The following is a 19,833-nucleotide window of genomic DNA, read 5'->3' on the forward strand; positions in this document are numbered from 1 at the left end:
CTGGTGCCCCACAAGGCTGCGTCCTCAGCCCTCTACTCTACTCCCTATACACTCAGGACTGTGTGGCCAGATTCTGCTCTAGCTCCATCTACAGGTTTGGCAGATGATACCACCGTTGTAGGCCGTATCTCAAACAGCGATGAGTTGGAGTACAGGAAGGAGATAGAGAGCGTAGTGAAATGGTGTCGTGACAATAACCCTTTCCCTCAATGTCAACAAAACAAAAGAGCTGGTCATTGACTACAGGAAAGGGGGCGGTGTACATGTACCTGTCTACATCAATGGTGCTGAGGTCAAGAGGGTTGAGAGCTTCAATTTCCTGGGAGTGAACATCACCAACAGCCTGTCCTGGACAAATCATGTAGATGCCACAGCCAAGAAAGCTCACCAGAGCCTCTACTCCCTCAGGAGGCTAAAGAAATTTGGTTCGTCCCCTTTGACTCTCACCAACTTTTACCAATGCACTATAGAAAGCACCCTATCTGGATCTATCACAGCTTGGCATGGCAACTGCTCTGCCCAGGACCACAAGAAAGTGCAGAGAGTTGTGGACACAGCCCAGCGCATCACGGACACCAGCCTCCCTTCCTTGGACTCTGTCTTTACCTCTCGTTGTCTGGGTGAAGCAGCCAGCATAATCAAAGACCCCACCCACCTGAGACATTCTCTCTTCTCTCCTCTTCCATCGGATAGAAGATACAGGAGCCTGAGGGCACGTACCACCAGACTTAAGGACAGCTTCTACCCCACTGTGATAAGACTATTGAACAGTTCCCTTATACAATGAGATGGACTATGACCTCACGATCTACCTTGTTGTGACCTTGCACCTTATTGCGCTGCACTTTCTCTGTAGCTGTGACACTTTACTCTGTACTGTTATTGTTTTACCTGTACTACATCAATGCACTCTGTACTAACTCAATGTAACTGCACTGTGTAATGAATTGACCTGTACGATCGGTTTGTAAGACAAGCTTTTCACTGTACCTCGTTACAAGTGACAATAATAAACCAATACGAATTAAAGCAGGACACTATCTAACCAGCACTCTAATGCTGTACTGAATGAGTGCTGAACCAAAAGAGCTGCTACCTTTCAATGAGGCATTAAGGTCTACCTTGACATGAAAAGATCCAAAGGCACTATTTTAGGGAACAACAAGAGAAACCTGCCCAGTGTCTTGGCCAACATTTATCCCTCAATCTATATTGCAATAAGAGATTACCTGATCACTATCATATGCCCATATGTGGGACCTCTTGATGCACAAATTGCCCACTCTTTTCCTACATTACAACACAGATAACATGCCAAAAGTACTGGTTATAAAGCACTTTTGGGACCCATGGTTGTGAAAGGTGCCATATATGCAAGCTCTCCAACATAGTTATGTATCTACTGGTCTAATTCAGAGTTCTAATTACACAATTCATTGATAAACTAGAGCAGCAGGTTTTTGATTGACTGTTGTGAATCACTTTGACATGTTGCTTGCTCACACCTGTTTTAAAGCCACAATTGCTCTGTATTGAAGCCTTTCCTAAAGGGATGCAATCCTTATTATCAACTCTTTGGTGGGTCTGGGTTTTGCAAATGTGTTGTTACTGCAAGGTATCATTATGAGGAAAGTGACACACCACCCTTCAGGTTGTTCTTCTTTCTTGAAGATGAATGATGTGCTCAAAACGTTTCTATGAAAATGGTGATCCAAGAATGGTGAGCATGATGTATCTACAAGGTGAGTGTCTGCCAACTATTCAAAATGGGATGTTTCATTTGAAGTTCACAAACATCCATTTCCATTTGGGCATTCAATCCATAATTATGAAGGCAAGAAACTCAGTCCAATTTTGGCCTTGTCTTGCTCATGTGCTCAGACTGGGAACTGAAGTAAGGTTGTTCTCCACCACTCTGGCCAGTGCCCTCACTGTTAAATCAACAAGTGCCAACTGCAGGAGAGAAGATTTGGCCAACGCTCTACTCATGAATTTAGAAACAAACAGTCGACTTAATTTTTTTCACATGGCTCACCCAATTCTGTTGGCAACTTCAGGAAGGTTTCCCTTCCTTAGAAAGAACCGAGCTGCTTGTTGAGAATGGAGAGCAGGTCAGCAATTCAAAGCAATAAGACTTTTGTGTTGCTCTTTCAAGCTTGAAACAATCATTTGAAATCTGCCATTTTTCATGACTAACATGTTCAATGTGTTCCTTCAGCACACGGGAGCACACTTCCATTATTCATTCCACAACCTGCCTCTTTCCTGTACTCTTTCTTTGAGGTGATGGGATTTCCTTTTCCATAATTTATCAAACTTAGTTCATGTCTGCTTTTCACCTGGCCTGTTTCCCAGTTTCTCCCACTCCAATTCTCCTTGGCTGCTTCACCCAGCAGTCAGTGTTTATGTGTGGCTGTTCTGCAGGCAGATCATCTGTGTAGGGTCCGAGGCGATGGGAGAGAGGGAGGGATCCGGGAGAGGGATTGGGAGGGGCAGGGGGGATATAGAGGGGTCCAAGGGGTATAGGGAGGGAGGGAGGAGTGGTTCTGGGGTGGGATGGGAAGGATGGGAGATGGACGAATGGGGAAGAGGGATGGGAGAGAGGGAGGAATGGGGAGAGGGGAGAGAGGGAGGAATGGGGAGAGGGGAGACAGGAAGGGGAGGGGGGATGAGGGGAGGGAGGGGGGATGAGGGGAGGGAGGGGGGATGAGGGGAGGGAGGGGGGATGAGGGGAGGGGGGATGAGGGGAGGGGGGAGGAATGGGGCTGGAGGGGGAGAGAGGGGAGGGAGGGATGGATAGGTGGATGGGGAGAGTGGGGAGGGAAGGATGGATGGGGAGAGGCAGGAAGGGAGGAGTGGGGAGAAGGGGGATGGCCGGGCAGAGAGATCCGAGGGGCTGGGGTGTCTCCGGGGGTTCCAGAGGGAAGGGGATGGACCCTCAGCCTGGGATATCCAACTCGGTCCTTGCACCTTCTCGTGGCTGGAGCTTTGCCTTGCCGCCATCTCCTTGGCAGTTCAATTTGTCTTCAATGTGCAGAGTTACCATTTCACAGAGCTGTTCCCTCCCACCTCCCGGCTGAGTCCAATTCGTGGCCACAGGCCGGTTAACCCTGCTCCCAGTCACCAAATCAGCACTGCACACACTCGGCCACGTTGGACATGTTCTCCCACACACCACTCCCAGTGCTGCAGCAGCCGCGTACTGAAGGACAGGAGCAGGCGGAAAGCACCGAAATGTCCTGCGATTTCCACCCTCCGAAGGACACCTTGGTTTGTTTGAATAAAACTCACTTTGACAGTGGTGCTTGCGGTTAAAATACAGAAGAATTTACCAAGTTTACCTTAAGCAGCGTTTCAAGAATATTAGCTTCTACATAGGAACCCCAAGCTTCCTCCACTCTTTGGTCCAACGTAAACTGTCTCTTTAAATGGAGTTTTTCATTTTTAAATTAAGACATAAGCAGTCACCTTCCATCCCAGACACCCGCCCTACTGTATAATAACACAAGACAATCTTTGGGTTAATTTAGTTTTCATTTCTGCCACAGTCTCCCACACCGCGAGCAATTCAACCGCAAAAAGTATACACTCAGGTATATTTTAAGTCCGATGTGACTGAGATACATTTCTTTTTATTTTAAGGCAGTTCAGGACCGACGCAATTTCCAAACGGACAGAGAGCAAAAACCCTCCCGTGTGGCAAACTGCGGGGCATTTTTATCCCTCTATATTTTTTGTCCTAGTATTTAAGCCCGATCTGGGTCGAACGCGTGCCAAAAATCAGAATTAGGCTGAGTTTAATTGGAAAACACACTGTGTGCAACAGCAATGAAACGAGCCGTCGAATGCGATTGCAGCCGTTCGCCGTGAGTTTAGTGTGCGAATGTGACTGATCTCTTTCATCATTTGGTTTCAGAGAGCATGAGGATTATACATTTAGGGCTTTTTATAAATCAAGGCTCGTCAAGTTTTGGCTTTTTTTGTGAGTGGGTAGTGGGGACCTTGGTCGTAAACTAACATGTAACTGTTACACATCGTTATTTTCACCTATATAATCTTCTACTTAAATACTATTAAATAAAGACATTGACGAACATGTGGTGCACTTTGATAAATTAGTACTTTTTAAACGAACACTTCAGCACAAAGAGCTATTGGCCAAAATAACCGCAGCACCTTCCTCAATTTAAATCCTCCAACACATACAAACACTTCCTAACTGGAACAGCAGGGGGTGATCAGGAGCAAGAACACAAGCAGATCTTTTCTATAGCCTGGGCTGGAATACTAATCGTGGACTCCCAAAGATCTCCCACTTTCATGAACAGCTAAACCATCAAGAACCACCAGTGTGATGCGATTGAGATACATTTCTTTATTTTAAAGCAGTTCAAGACGAATGAATTTTCCAAATGGACAGAGAGCCAACTGCCTGCACTCAAAACTCTCCATACATACACAATGTACATTGGAAGGTGAGAGTGGTCCCTAAATAAATCAAGATGCAGTTAACTCAGCAGGTCAGACAGCAACTGTGAAAAGAGAAACAGTGTAAATGTTTCAGGTCAACAATCAGATTTAACTCTGAAATGTTAACTCTGTTTCTCTCCACAGACGCTGCCTGACCTGGTGTGTGTTTCCAGCATTTTCTGTTTTAACATTTTCAAGTACCAGGCTAGACTAGAGAAGCTGGCTTGTTTTCCCTGGAGCTTTAACAATTGAGGGAGAATTTGAGGAGGTATATGAGACAGTGACTGGTTTATAGAGGCTAATCTGGGAGAAACAAGAGGTTTAAGGAGCAGAGGACACATAATATTTTGGACAAAAGAAATAAAGGAGGATTTGAGGAAAACACTTCTTAGTCAGAGAGAAGTTCTGATGTGGAATTCACTGTCAGTGAGGCTGGTGGAAAAAGAGTCAATCATTGTCTTTTAAGGGGAATTGCATTGGGCACTTGAAGGAGAATAACTTGCAGACTGCTGAGAAGGAAATGGGACAATGGGATTGGCAGGATTGCAAACACTTGATTGCAGTGGGGCAGCACCTAAATGCAACGACATCTGAGACCACCTTCTCAATGATTCAACCTCCTGTCACCCACCCAGTTAAAGAAAAGATATAAAGCAAAAAAAACTTGCAGATGCTGGTTATCTGAAATAAAAGCAGAAAACACTAAACATCTGAGGAGAAAGAAACAGAGTTAATGTTTCAACTCAATGCTCATTCATCAAAAGGGTTTTCATGAAAGGTCATTGACTTGAAACATAACCCGTTTCCCTTTCCACAGATGCTGGCTGACCTGCTGAGTATCTCCTTCATTTTCTGTTGTCACCCAATAGCCATTCAATGAATGACTGAAGGTGTCCAATAGGCTGTCTCAGTTCAGTAACTGCTGTTAAGAATTTAAATGTTCACCTTTTACTGACATGGTGTACTAGAAAGTAAATTTTGGCTTTTCAAAGGCTGGGTGTGAATCTACTCAGTTTGGAAGCAATAAATTTGAGGGGAAATTGAGGGGAGAAACTAATCTCTGGCAATGAATAAATAACTCCTTGGTTACAGAGAGAATGTTGAATTTTTTTTTAGAAATAGAAGCAAGCTGAAGAAGTTCAGCTTTGGCATAGTTGGACACAAACCCTTCTCGGTGGGAAACAACATCCCCACCTGAACTGATATGGAGACTGATTTCATAGTTCAAAACAAAATTACAGTTGATTTAATTAGATCAAAATTTTGTTTCAAACAAAATTAAACAGAAATTATATTTTTCAGGCAATCACCTTCCTTCATCTCCTCATCCATGTCACTCACTCTTCTCTACTACTGCTTCACCTCTTCCTCCTATCCATTCCCTTCCCCCAGCCCACCACAAACCCAACCCTCTTTAAAAAAATCTGCTCAGCCAGGAGTCATTGACTGTCATCTTGACTACCACTGACTTTTGAAGCACTGACTCTCTTACCAAAATGATCCCTTTAGCATGGCCCGGAGTGTGCTTTCAGTGATGCAAATCATCTCTAGACCTCTTAGCTTCTGTCTCCTGAGTACATGGAATTAGCTGATCACAGTTGGAATGATACATTTTATTTCGATCCTTTTGAGCTTGAGTAAAAGAAACATCATTCTTGATCACTGATCCTGGTTATTATCCAGTCACCCTAAGGAAAATTGCTTGTCTCTCTCTGTGCCTGTGCCTATGTGGGTCAATATCTGAATTTGAGGAAAAATATGCACTTAAAGTCGGCTGTGTCCACATTTCAAAGGTGGTTTTTTTGCATGCTGACAAAGGTAGAGATTCCTATAGTTTGTGCATCAAGTGCACCAATGTCCCTCCTTTACCAGCATGACGTTTTGATTTCCTAGCTCGACTGACCTCCTGGTCCATCTGCAGTGGTCAGCTTGGTGCCAATTAGTGGCGAGTTATGACAGTACAATATGGGCACTTGCACCCACTGGAAGCCAGAGCTATAATTGCTGTGGATTCATTTCACTTAGAGCCCTTACAAATAGTAACTGGATTTACATGAGTCTGGGCAGGAGTCAAACCCAGGCCTGATGGACATGTTGTGACAGGCCATGTCCCACACAAGCACTTAACATCTTCCTGAGTGAGAGCTTGTTTAATAAGTAGATTCCTAAATGATTTTGGCTTGCTCCATGGATTCTTTATTCCCTGCTTTCCTTAATCTCTACTCTTGTCGCTTACGATACTAACTCCTGCCAGTTCGCACCGCCCCAAATGGTTTTCTTCAGGTATGACTAAGCTTTGTTTATTCATTCACGTGATGCGTGCTGACAAAGTTGTCACTTATGGTCCATCCCAAACTTCTCTCTGCGGGCCAGCAAGGCAGAGAGCAGGTGAGAGTCAACCCAGCACTGTGGCTCTGGAATCACTTGCGAGCCAGGTTTCTTTCCCTGAAGGGCATTAGTGAACCTAGACAGGTTTTTACAACAATGTGGTAGATTTATGGTCACTATTACTGATCATAACTTTTTACTGTGGATTTATTTAATTAACTGAATTTAAATTTGCAAGCTGCCAGGGGATTTGAAGTCACTCTCTGCATCATTGGTTCAGCTTGTGGATTACCAGCTCAGTAACATATCCACTGCAAATCACAGGGAAATTAAAACTGCAGAGGCAAGCCGCTCAGTCCATTGTGACGGTGCTGGCTGAAAAATAGCTGCACACCCCAGTCTCTCCTTACTTCACGAGGTCTGTAGCCCTGAGGGTCATGGCTCGTCAACTTAGAGGAAAGACATCACTAAACTGGAAAGTGTGCAGAGAAGATTTACGAGGATGCTGCCAGGACTCAAGGGCCTGAGTTAAAGGGAGATTGAGCAGGCTGGGAGTTAATTCATTGAAATGTAGGAGGTTGAGGGATGACCTGATAGAGGTGTATAGATAGGGTGAACGCACGCAGTCCTTTCTCAGGGAGGGGAACTAAAAACTAGAGGGCACAGGCTTAAGGTGAGAGGTGAAAAGTTTAAAAGGGACCCGAGGGGCAACATCTTCACGCAGAGGGTGGTGCGTATATTGAATGAGCTGCCAAGAGGAAGTGGTTGAAACAGGTATAATAACAACATTTAAAAGACATTTGGATAAGTACATGGATAAGGGGGATTTAGAGGGATATGGGCCAAACATGGGCAAATGGGACTAGTTTGGTGGGCACCATGATCAGCATGGACGAGTTGGGCTGAAGGGCCTGTTTCCGTGCTGTATTACTCTATGACTCTAAGTACATAATTGTAATGAGATGAGGGTTTCTGCCTTCACTACCCTCCACCCCCTCTGCCATATTTCAGACAATGAGTTCAAGACTCCTACCACTGATCAATTCTTTCCTGATCTCTGTCTAATCCTTCTATCAATTATTTCAAATCTATATCTGCTTGATAACGTAGCTTCTTAAGGCAATTGAGATCTGCTTATAATATGGAATAGGAGTCAAACAAGCTTGAAGTATAGGCAACAGGAACCTAAGCAACTTTAACCCTCAGATCTTAACATTCATTCTGACATTCATTCAGAATGTCTCAACATTCATTCAGACACATGAATGATCGAGACATGGAGGGCTATGTGGGAGGGAAGGGTTAGATAGATCTTAGAGCAGGATAAGATGTCGGCACAACATTGTGGGCCGAAGGGCCTGTACTGTGCTGTAATGTTCTATGACTTCTATCTCATTGGCAATAGCTACCCCAAAAATTCCCTCCCTTGCCTCCCAATCAGCCGCCCATCTGAAGTGGAAGAAGCAAAGAAGCACTGATGTTGAATAGGATAAGTGCTTTTAAAGTCATACAGCAGTCCCTTTCAGTTCACCGAGTCCATGCCAACCATCAAGCACCCATTCACACTTATCCCAGACTGATGCTATTTTTATTCTCCCATATTCCCCTTGACTCCCCTGAATTTTACCAGTCATCTATTCACTATGCGCAATTTACAGCAGAAAATTAACCTACCAACCTGCAGGTCTTTGGGATATGGGAGGAAACCAGAGCACCCACAGGAAACCCACTCAGCCACCCAGATGGCAGCGGAGGTCAGGATTGAACCTGGGGTCACTGGAGTTGTGAGGCACCACAGTCCTGCCCCTGATCTTAATTGAATCATTTTGATAAGTGGTTTCAGGAAGGTTGCAGAGAGAACATGGGGGAGCCTGGAGCAGGGGAGGCCTGAAGTATACTCAAGGAAATAAATGTTTCTCAGATGTTTGCAATCTGGCTCTCTTTTGGTCCTGGATCCACTTGCCAATGCCTTCACCTGACAGGAAAGCCACAGTAGTTCCCATGTACAGACTATCAATTAGATTTGCTCTTGCAGGCTTACCAAGAGAAGGTTAAGATTTCAGACAGGTGGGATTGGAGTAAAACATTGAAGGGTAACTCACCCTTTTAACTTCTTGAGTTTTCAGAGCGTTGGTTGGGTTAAAATCACCACAGTGTAAGTAATCTATTTGGTTCTGAGGGTAGATACTGTTAAACATTGTGATCACCTGGCATCTGCATACATGGGGACACAAGAGACTGCAGATGCTGGAATCTGGAGGAAAAAAAGCAAACTGCTGGAGGACCTCAGTGGGTCGAGCTGCATCTGTGGAGGCAAAGGGAGGCAGTTTGGGCCATGACCCTGCATCAAGAGTGAGAGCGTGGCCGGAAGATAGCCAGTATAAAGAGGTGAGAGGGAGGGGTGAGACAGAGGCTGGTGGGTGATAAGCTGGAACCAGGTGAGGTGGGGGATGATGGGCAGATGGAGCCAGGTGGATGGGGGAGGGAGAGAGTGAGAGAAAACTACAGAAGAAATGAGAGGAATTAAAACTTAAAAACCACCTGTCCTGTCTCACCCCTCCCTCTCACCTCACCGGTTCCACCTATCACCTACCTGCCCCGTCTCACCCGGTTCCACCTATCACCTACCTGCCCCGTCTCACCCGGTTCCACCTATCACCTACCAGCCCCGTCTCACCCCTCCCTCTCACCCAGTTCCATCCATCACCTACCTGTCCCGTCTCACCCCTCCCTCTCACCCATCCATCCATCACCTACCCCCCCCCCCCCCCTCCCCCACCCCCCCCCCCCCCTCTCACCCAGTTCCATCCATCACCTACCAGCCCCGTCTCACCCCTCCCTCTCACCCAGTTCCATCCATCACCTACCAGCCCCGTCTCACCCCTCCCTCTCACCCAGTTCCATCCATCACCTACCAGCCCCGTCCACCCCTCCCTCTCACCCAGTTCCATCCATCACCTACCAGCCCCGTCTCACCCCTCCCTCTCACCCAGTTCCATCTCACCTACCAGCCCCGTCCACCCTCCTCTCAGTTCCATCCATCACCTACCAGCCCCGTCTCACCCCTCCCTCTCACCCAGTTCCATCCATCACCTACCAGCCCTGTCTCACCCCTCCCTCTCACTCTCTTTTTTCTTTTTCTTCCCCCCACGCTCTGTCCTGATGCAGCAACGTGACCCGAAACATCAGCTATCCCTTTGCCTCCACAGATGCTGCTCAACCCGCTGAGTTCCTCCAACAGTTTGTTTTCTTGTTACTTGTGCATATTTCTGGCAGTGGTCAGAGGACAGCTGGAAAGAAAGGTAAGTAATGGATCAGGTTGGTGCTCTACATTCCTGGCAAAACAGGCAATGAATTGTGGTGGATAATTAACCTGGGCACTAATAGCAAGATTGGGTTCTGCCAGGGTTACTCACTTCCAGATCTCATTACTGCCTAGGGGTAAACACAAGCTCAGTTTCAGAGGTGAGAAGAGGGAGACTGCCTCAGTACTAAGGTTGCATTCAATCAAGTCTGGCATCAAGGAGCCCAAGTCAAACTCATCAGGCAAAAGATCTCCACTGGTTGGAATCTTGATGGATATGGTGGCATTCATCTCAGCACAGAACAGTGCTCCAGCAATGCCTCAGCTGTTCAGCTTACACCTGTAGCCATGAGCTGTGACTTTAGCCAGGTTTAGGAACTCTGCAAAACAACATGTGTATAATTGAATGAGCAGTGTGAAGAAACAATCTAGCAACTAACCTGTGAGCATTTCATAATCCCTTTAACAAGAGCTGGTGTTGTTCTCCTTTCTGCTTAATGACTTGTTCATCTTTGTGAGGTTAAGGCAAGGCATTGGTTGGAAGTGAGAGTTGAAAAGTCTTACCAGCTTATTCAGTAGTTTCTGGCCTCACATACTATCCACAATTGCTAGGTACATGCGCACAACTCTGTTCCAAGATGGAATCTTGGTGTAGGAGGATGCACATATTCTGAACAAGGACTCTTTTGAGTAATGACCATTTTTTTTGTGACATTAGGCCCCCTGTATGGAAATAAGTGAGGACAGTGAGAGCAGCTTGGACTATATTCGCAATTGAGGATGGAAATAAACCAGCTCGAGGGGAAGGAAACTTGTGGATTCTCATTATCCTGGAGTTATCTGTATGAAGTAAAAACAGAGTTTTGAAGTTTCAGTTTTTGGTCATCTGGGAGCTTGACACATGTAGAAACCCATCACCATACTTAAGAAACTGTGGATCATCAAAATTTAATTCTCTGATCATTCATCTCATCGCTGTTTTTGGGACCTGACTGGATCACGTATCTGAATCTCCAATATGCTCCTGCTAACATTCAAAACTCTGTATCACTGAGCACTGCTGATAAATATTTAGCTACAGATATCAATAAGATTCATTGGCACTTTTGAAGTGGTTTTGAACAAAAGGCGTTCTCCCTCTGGAGCTTCCTTCCCCCAAAAAAGTCATTTTAATTCCTCTCATTTCTTCTGTGTTTTTTCTCACCTTTCCTGGCCTTTCCTATATGTCAGTTGAGAGCCAGATTAACACTACAGCAAAAAAAGCTCCTATTCAAATAGTGCAGAATTATTTCATAAACATCTCTCATGTCACCTTGTCCCACGGGTGAGCATATTTTTTGTAGGAAGATTTGCTTTTAAGATTTAAATAAGTTTGAATATTCTGTGGATAACACCTTTGCTGTGCTAGGAATACTGATAAATTTAGATTCTTTGGATACTTTTTGTCTTAGCTTCCATTTCCTGTGTGCTGGAATATTAACTTCACTTAAGGAGTTCAGCGATGCAATTGAGGTAAGGTTACACGGCAAGGAGGATGGGGAAAGGGTATAGATTCACTCCAAGAGCTACTAGTATCTATTTACTTCCAGTTTAAGTGTGTAACAGATTGCTCAGAATGCAAGGCAAAAATGAGAATCAAATTGAAAAAAGATGGATAATAAATAGCAAGTGAGGAGACAGAAAAAGAGAAAACAGTAAAATAAGTTACTTGGAAAATAATAGATGGCTGGGGTGATTACAAGCCAATCATGGCACTGAAGAATTTAAACATAGTCAACCATATTAAAACATCATTAAGTCAATTATGACTATCATTTCAACTGCACGCTGTGATTACTGGCCTGGAATTACATTTGTTTTCTTCAATATTTATGAGCAAGACAGACAAAGACTTGGTGTGCCAGTAGTGGTTTTGTGTTTTGGTGATAATCTTGCTGTGACATTGTGTTGGCAGGGTACTGCAACCACTGTGTTGCTTGTAGTTGATGTGAATTGTTATCTCACATACCGAATCATAATAAACAGCCCAATGCAATGTGATAACAATTGTCACTCATTATCAAGGTGATGTTGAATGCAGTTTATGTACCTTCTCCCTTGTTCCAATATTCTTCAATAATTTGTATTCATCCCGACAAGTGGTTGCACCTCACAGCATTTCATTGCTATCAAATACTCAGACTCTGTAAAAGGTGCTACAGAAATACATATGTATGATTCTCACATAAGAACACAAGAAATGGGCCAAACACAGGCAAATGGGACTAGCTCAGGTAGGCATCTCGGTCAGCATGGATGAATTGGACCGAAGGGCATGTTTCCGTGCTGTGTAGCTCTATGTCGCTAAATAGAAGCAAGGATTGGCCATTCGGTCCTTCATGCCTACTGTAACATTCACAGCTGATCTTTTACTTCAGGGCCACTTTCCTGTATTTACCCTAAATCCCTTGATTCCCTTAACATCCAGAAGTCCATCATTCTCTGTCTTTAACATACTTAGCAACTGAACCTCCACAGTACTCATCGGCAGAGAATCCAATGATTCATATCTTGTGGGTGAAGAAACTTCTTATCTCTGTCCTAAGTGGCTAACTCCTTACATATGAATATACAAACATACAGATTAGTAGGAAGACTAGACTATTCTGCCCCTCAAGTCTATTCCACCATCTAAGAACGTCATAGCTGATCTTACCACAATTTCAACTCTGTGATAAGTTTACACCATCTGACCTATCAAGAATCTATCCACCTTCAAGGACCACTGTTCAAGGACACAGCTTCCATGGCCCCTTGAGGAAGAGAGTTTGAAAGGCTCACGGCCATCTTAGAGAAAAATTTTTGCTTAATCTCTGTCCTTAGTGGATGGACCTTATTTTTAAACAGAGGCATGTAGTTCTACTTTGTCAAGACGCCTCAGGATACGATACGTTTCAATCAAATCCCGTCTCACTCCTCTAAACTTCAACAGCTAAAAGCTCAGACTGTCAAACCTTTGCTCATTAGACAACCCACCCATTCTGGGTACTAGTCTGGGAAATAGACAATGAGAGCTATTCACCATTGCAGTTTAAGGAAGAGCTTACAATAATAAATGAAACACTTGAGATCTTCAAACCTTTCTCACTTCCTGATATCTTCAAATTTTTCTCACTTACTAACTACTCTTCCCTGTGTTAACTCTATGGTAATAATTTATGTTAGAATGTCCATTGTCCCTTTCTGTATTGCAAACTCTTCGAGAAAGGTTCACTAGGTTAAAACCAGAGTTAACAGATTATCTGTCAGCAAAGATTGTACTTTTCTCCACAGAAAGGAAGACTGAGGAATAAAGTGAAAACTGCTTCCAATGCACTAGCACCGTTCCTTAAATAAGGAGACCAACACTGTTCATAGTACTCCAGATGGCATTGCACCAGTAACCTATATAACTGAAGCATAACCTCCCTACTTTTGTATTCAATTCTTCTAGCAGTTAATGATAACATTCTGTTAGCTTTTCTAATTACTTGCAGTATCTTTATGCCATGTGTTTGCAAATCATTCACTAGGGCATTCAGATCCCTCTGCATCTCAGAGCTCTGCAATGTCTCACCAGTTAGATAATATAATGCTTCTTCCTTTTAACTTTTCCAACCAAAATTTCAAATTTCCACACATTATACTCTAGTTGTTGGATCTTTTGCCACTCACTTAATCTATCTATATCCTTTGCAGTCTCCTTATGTTCTCCTAACAACTTGCTTTCCTACTCATCTTTGTGTCATCAGCAAATTAGCAACCATACCTGTGGTATCCTCATCCAAATCATGTAAATAAAATATAAAAGTGCAGACCACAGCACTGATCTCTGTGGCACTCCACTCATTATATCTTGCCGACCAGAAAAAGATCCATTTATACCTATCCTGTTTCCTGTGAGCCAGCCAATCTTTGTTCCACACCAAAATATTACTTCCTATTCCATGAACATTTATTTTCCAGAACCTTACCAAACAACTTCTTGAAATGCAAGTATACTACATCCACTGGTTCCCCTTTACCTACAGCACATGTTACTTCTTCAAAGAACTCCACTAACTTATGTTGAGATATATGTATATTTGTCGATGAAGAAAGCAGGAGAATGCAGAGGCAACAGGGAAAATTCAGAATATGAAAGAAGGTGGTAAGTATAACAAGAGTCCATCAAATGGATCTGCAGTCAAACACAAGACCCAGATACTAATATCTACTGATAGAAGTCAAATCAAGGAAGTGCATGTTTACTTTATGAGTGTTCAACCTGACTCATCTTTATTTAATGCAACATTAACAACACATTACACAGACAAAGAAACTTAATCTTAACTGCCCCATTATTACACCCTATCAGAGAAATTCCTTTGTTCTATATCCCTACCTTCTCTGCTACCTAGTCCCGATGCAGGGTCTTGACCCAAAACACGGACCATCCCTTTGTCTCCACAGATGCTGCCTGACCCGCTGAGTTCTTTCAGCAGTTTGGTTTTGCTGCAGATTCCAGTCCCTTGTGTCGCCACCCAGGCAGACTTGTTTCTCTCTTTCTCAGTTCTGAAGAAGGATCCTGGATCTGAAATCTAAACTGTTTCTCTTTCCGCGGGTGCTGTCTGACCTGATGAGTTTTTCCAGCAGTTTCTTTGTTAGTTCAGATTTGCAGCATCTGCGTTTGTTTTAATTTTCAAATGGCTATTTATTCCAGATACTAATTACTTTTACATGAAGACTCCATTCACAAGATTCTTTTGCAAGGGGGCTGACCCAGTGGTGAGATGATCTGCGACTGACCTTATAATGTGCTTATGGAACATTAAGATGCAATTTTATTACCACAATCTATCAACAGAGTTATGATCTCAAACAATTTCAATATATTTGTTAAGCATGACTTGTTTTTCATAACAGATTGGATTATTTTGCCTATATTCTTTCTAGACGGTCTTGGATTGCTTGCTGCATGTTCACACAACAGATTGTTTGGTCGTCAGGTCTATGGTTCTCTAGGTCATGATAATGGGGTTGGAGATGATACACTATGATTGAGTTCCAAGTTGGATTCAGTATTTCCAGTCACAAGTAGAACTCCCACATCCTTTTCATCGCTAAAGCTGCCTCTATGTAACGTGCCTTCCTTAGTGCCAAATTCTTCCTTTCTTTGCTTTAACTCCTAACTCCCCGCACAGCTTGTCACTTCAGGATTTAAATATGGGCTTTATGGTACCTATCTCACATTCTGAGGTGGAACTCAGAAAAAGGTTAATTGGGAAAAAAAAATCTATAGTTCAGGAACAGCCTGCTCTATGCAGCATCTCCACACTGGTGTGTATGCACCACCCAATCCTGTCCTTCTAGTCCTTTCTCTCTCATGGACCTGGATAGGTTCCCTTGAAATGTAGACATGTAAGTCAGCTCAACTGCTTCTAGTAGCAGCATGCTCCATGTTCTACCCACTCTCTGGATGTAGATCTTTTCTCTCATATTGAGCCTTCACACTCCATTCATCAGATGCTTCCTTCTTCTTTCTATTCCATCAACACTACTTGTCTCATGGCTTCCTGAGTCTCTCCCATCCTGCCTAAGCTCCAAGTGAACTTCGCAATGCCTTCATCTTCCAGATTGCTGCATCATCACCTTCCACCTTTTCCAGAGACTGCCAGGAACCATTGCCCCAGTGGGTAGGCTGGTGCTTGTTTGGACAATCAGCTGGAAACAACTCCAATATACTTTGTGAATTTTACTATTTAACAGCACCAGTAACCCATACAGACATGGGGACTCCCGAACTGCCGGTTTGCAAACCTGCACCTTTGCAATGTGAGAGGGATGTGCTCTCCTGAAAGGGCATACAATAACACAAAGGTGAATGCAAATTTCTCCATAGTTTGACTTAGAGGTTATAAAATGTGGAAATGGATGTCCATCTATTTCAAATGGTGTCCAAAACACTGATTTTATGAATTACAACAGAAGTTCAAGATGTAATTCCTTATTCTGAGTTCCTGAACTTGGTTGGGGATGGCTACTGGATGGGATAAGACACCTGACCACAGGGAAAGGGAAAAGGGCCAGTCCAAACTGTTTTTGTAATATCCTGGAAGATTCAATTTTATACCAACCCTAGACTAGTGGCGACATACTCAGCCACCAGGTCCCAACATCTGTATTTCCCTCCCTAAGCTCCTTCACCTCCCTTTCCTATGACCCACCTCTTACACCCAAACAGTTGGAAGCCTTGCTCATATCTCCTTACACGGATTGGCATTCACTTTTGTCTAATTCCATGCTTGCCAAGCACCTTTTTAAATTCCCATTCCTGTTCTTATTTCCCTCCCCACTTCCGATTCATTTGGGCCACCGCAGTCCAGATCTCAACAGCAATCCAGCCTGTCCTGGTTTCCACTTCAACCTCTCCAGCAACATGAGACACCTGAACGCCTTCCTTTCCAGATGGCTGCCGACTGGCTGGAGTTTCCTGCCCGCACATGACCTCCAGGTTGGCTGCTGGTGGTTGGCTATTGGCACCTGCAGGTTAGCTTCTGCTGAGTATTAACAAGTCAAAATGCTGTTTGAGATGTTCTTCAATACTTGTTCTTCAGAATGGTTTGTGTACTCTATCAGCACATACAAATTGTTGAAAGAACCAGTTAACAGGAAGTTGTATTTATTAGCTCAGCAATAACCTTAAATGGAGCAGTCACAAAAGTACACTGATTACTGGAATAGGTCAGAGGACAGGTATTCTGCAGCAAAAAATGTCTCTTGTCCTGCCTTTCCGTCATTAAAAAGGAACAAATCATTCCCAAGTCAATTCTTTGTCAAGTCTAGTGGACGGCTCTCTACTTGTCTGGTTAAAAATAGCTCTCGTAGTCAAGAAGCATAATACCACACAGTGCCTACAAGCAGTCTACTTGATTATCACCCTATGGACTACCTTCACCACGAATGCACTGCATAAGACAACAATTCACCAAGCTGTCTTTGCCAGCACCTCCCAAATCAAGAGCCTCTACCACTTAGAAAGGATGGTCGGCATACTGCAACCTCCAAGATCCTCTCCAAGTCAAACACCATCCTCACTTGGAAATATATTGCAGATCATCTGAATTTAATTCCATGTATTTGCCCCCCAGGATTGTGAGATTTCTTTCAACATGCAGACCACAATGGTTCAAGAAGGCAGCTCACCACCACTTTCTCAGGGGCAATTAGGAATGGGTAGTAAATATTGTCACTGACAACAATGCCCCTCTCTCATGAATGAGAGAAGGTAATCTATGTCTATTGCTAGTGGTTTGCCCATTCATCGTTCTCCTCAAATTCACTTTCATTTCAAATCACTCCTCTAAATTACTTCCCAGCAGTAAAACGTAAAGATTTACCAATTGTCATTACACTGGTGTTTATGGGATCTTTCCTAAGTGCAAAATGGCTGCTGGATTTAAATCAGGACCTCACTTGAAAAAGAAATACAAATTGTCTTTGGGAATATCCCGAGATTTGAAAGGCACTGCATAAATACAAATACCACTGCTTTGCATTCCCATTGATCAATGCACCTTTTATTGTGCTAGAGATTGAAAGTTGTTGGTGTTCAGGGAACCTGGGTGTCCTTGTACATGAATCACTGAAAGTTAACCTGCGGGTACAGCAAGCTATTATGAAGGCAAATGGAATGTTGGTCTTTATTGCAAGAAGCTTTAAGTACAAGAATGGAGAAGTCTTGATTCAATTATATATGAGCCTTGTGGGGCCATACATGGAATATCGTGTACAACCCGATCTCACCACCTAAAGATATACTTGTGGCAGAGGGAGTGCAGCAAAGGTTCACCACATCAATCCCTAGATTGGCAGGTTTGCAGAGACATTAAGCAGGCTGTGACTGTACTCTCCCGAGTTTAGATGATTGAGAGATGACTTTACTGAAACCTACAAGATTTCTTAAGAGGCTTGACAAGGGTAGCCATAGAACTAATGTTTCCCCTGGCTGGCATGCCCAGAACCAGGGGTCACCATTTCAAGGTAAGGATTGGCCATTCAGGACAGATGGAAAGAAATACTCTACCCATGTGGGCTGTGGAGGTTCAGTCAATGAGCGTATTCAAGATAGAGATAAATTTTTAGATATTATGGGAATCAAGGGTTATGGGGTAAATTACCTCAGGAAATGGACACTGGGGTAAAAGACCAAACATGATCTATGGAATGACAGAAGGCAGCAGCGCCAAATGACCTACTCTTGATTCTATTTCTTATGTTCTTACGTACTGAAGCAGCATGGTCTGGCGATTCCTGTAAATTGACAGCATTGGTAGTACAATTCATGCTAACTTATTTAAGAAGAACATTTCCATTGACTCCTTTAATATCCAAAAATCTTTCGATCTCTATCTTTAATATATTCAGCAACTGAGCCTCCAGTCCTCTTCAGCAGAGAATTCCAAAGATTCATTATTCTGAGAGGAGAGAAACTTTCTCAACTCCTGGATGGACAACCTTTCACCTTGAGACTGTTCCCATCCCAGCCAGGGGAAACATCAACTGCCCCTGGGGTCAGGTCCCAGAAGAATGTTGTCTGTTTCAACGAAATCAATCTTAATTCTTTTAATCTCAAAACAGTACAGGCTTGGTCTGCTAAATATCTCTTCATATGATAAACACGCGACCCCAGGAATCAACCTATTGAACCCTCATTTCACTCCCCCTGTCACAAGTATATCATAGAGTCCAGACCTTTACACAATATTCCAGATTTAGTACCACCAGGGTCCTATATAATAGGAGTAACTTGTCTCTACTCTTGTACTCAAGCTTCTTGCTATAAAGGCCAACAGACCATTTGCCTTCTTAATTACTTGCTCTACCTGCAGGTCTCTCTGATTACTAACACCATTGAATCTCTCAGTATTTACAAAATACTCTGCTTTTCTTTTTTTTGCCAAGGTGAATGACTTCACATTTTTTATTCCATCTCCCATTGACAACCCCCTGAAGCCTCTCCCCTGACATCCTCCTCATAGTCCTCACCGCCACCAAGTTCTGTTTCATCAGTAAACTTGGATGTATTACACTCGCTCCCCTCATACAAATCATTGATATGGATTGTGCACAGCTGGGGTCCAAGAACAGATCCCCATGCCACTCCACTAGTGACAGCCTTACCAATCCTTTTTTTTAAACTACTACTCTATTTTCTGTCCAATAATCAATCCCCAATCCATGCCAGTATATTGCCCCAATACTGTACACTCTAATTTTGATTAATATTCTCTTGCATGGCACTTTGTTAAAGGCCTTCTGAAATTCCAAAGACATGTACGAAGATCATAACATAAAGAATAAGAGCAGGAGTTAGCCACTCAGCCCTCAGGATTGCCCCACCATTCATCAAGGTCATGGCTGATCTTTGACCTCAACACCATGTTTGTGCCACATTTCCCACATCCATTGATTCCCCATTACCCTGAAATCTATTGATCTCGATTTTGAATGCAGTCAATGAGCCTCTATCGCACTCCAGGTGGAAAATTCCAAAGGTTCACCAGCCCGAGTAAAGAAAGTTCACCACATTTAAGTCCTGAATGGCCTACCCCTTATCTTAAGACTGTGACCCCTATTTCTAGATGCCTCAATGATAATTTTCTTCACCCACCTTCCCTCTTGAACCCTCTAACAATTTTATCTGCTTCAATGCCATCAGACAATATAAATCT

The sequence above is a fragment of the Pristis pectinata genome, chromosome 26 (assembly GCF_009764475.1).
Source record: "Pristis pectinata isolate sPriPec2 chromosome 26, sPriPec2.1.pri, whole genome shotgun sequence".
In the NCBI taxonomy this organism is placed as follows: Eukaryota; Metazoa; Chordata; class Chondrichthyes; order Rhinopristiformes; family Pristidae; genus Pristis; species Pristis pectinata.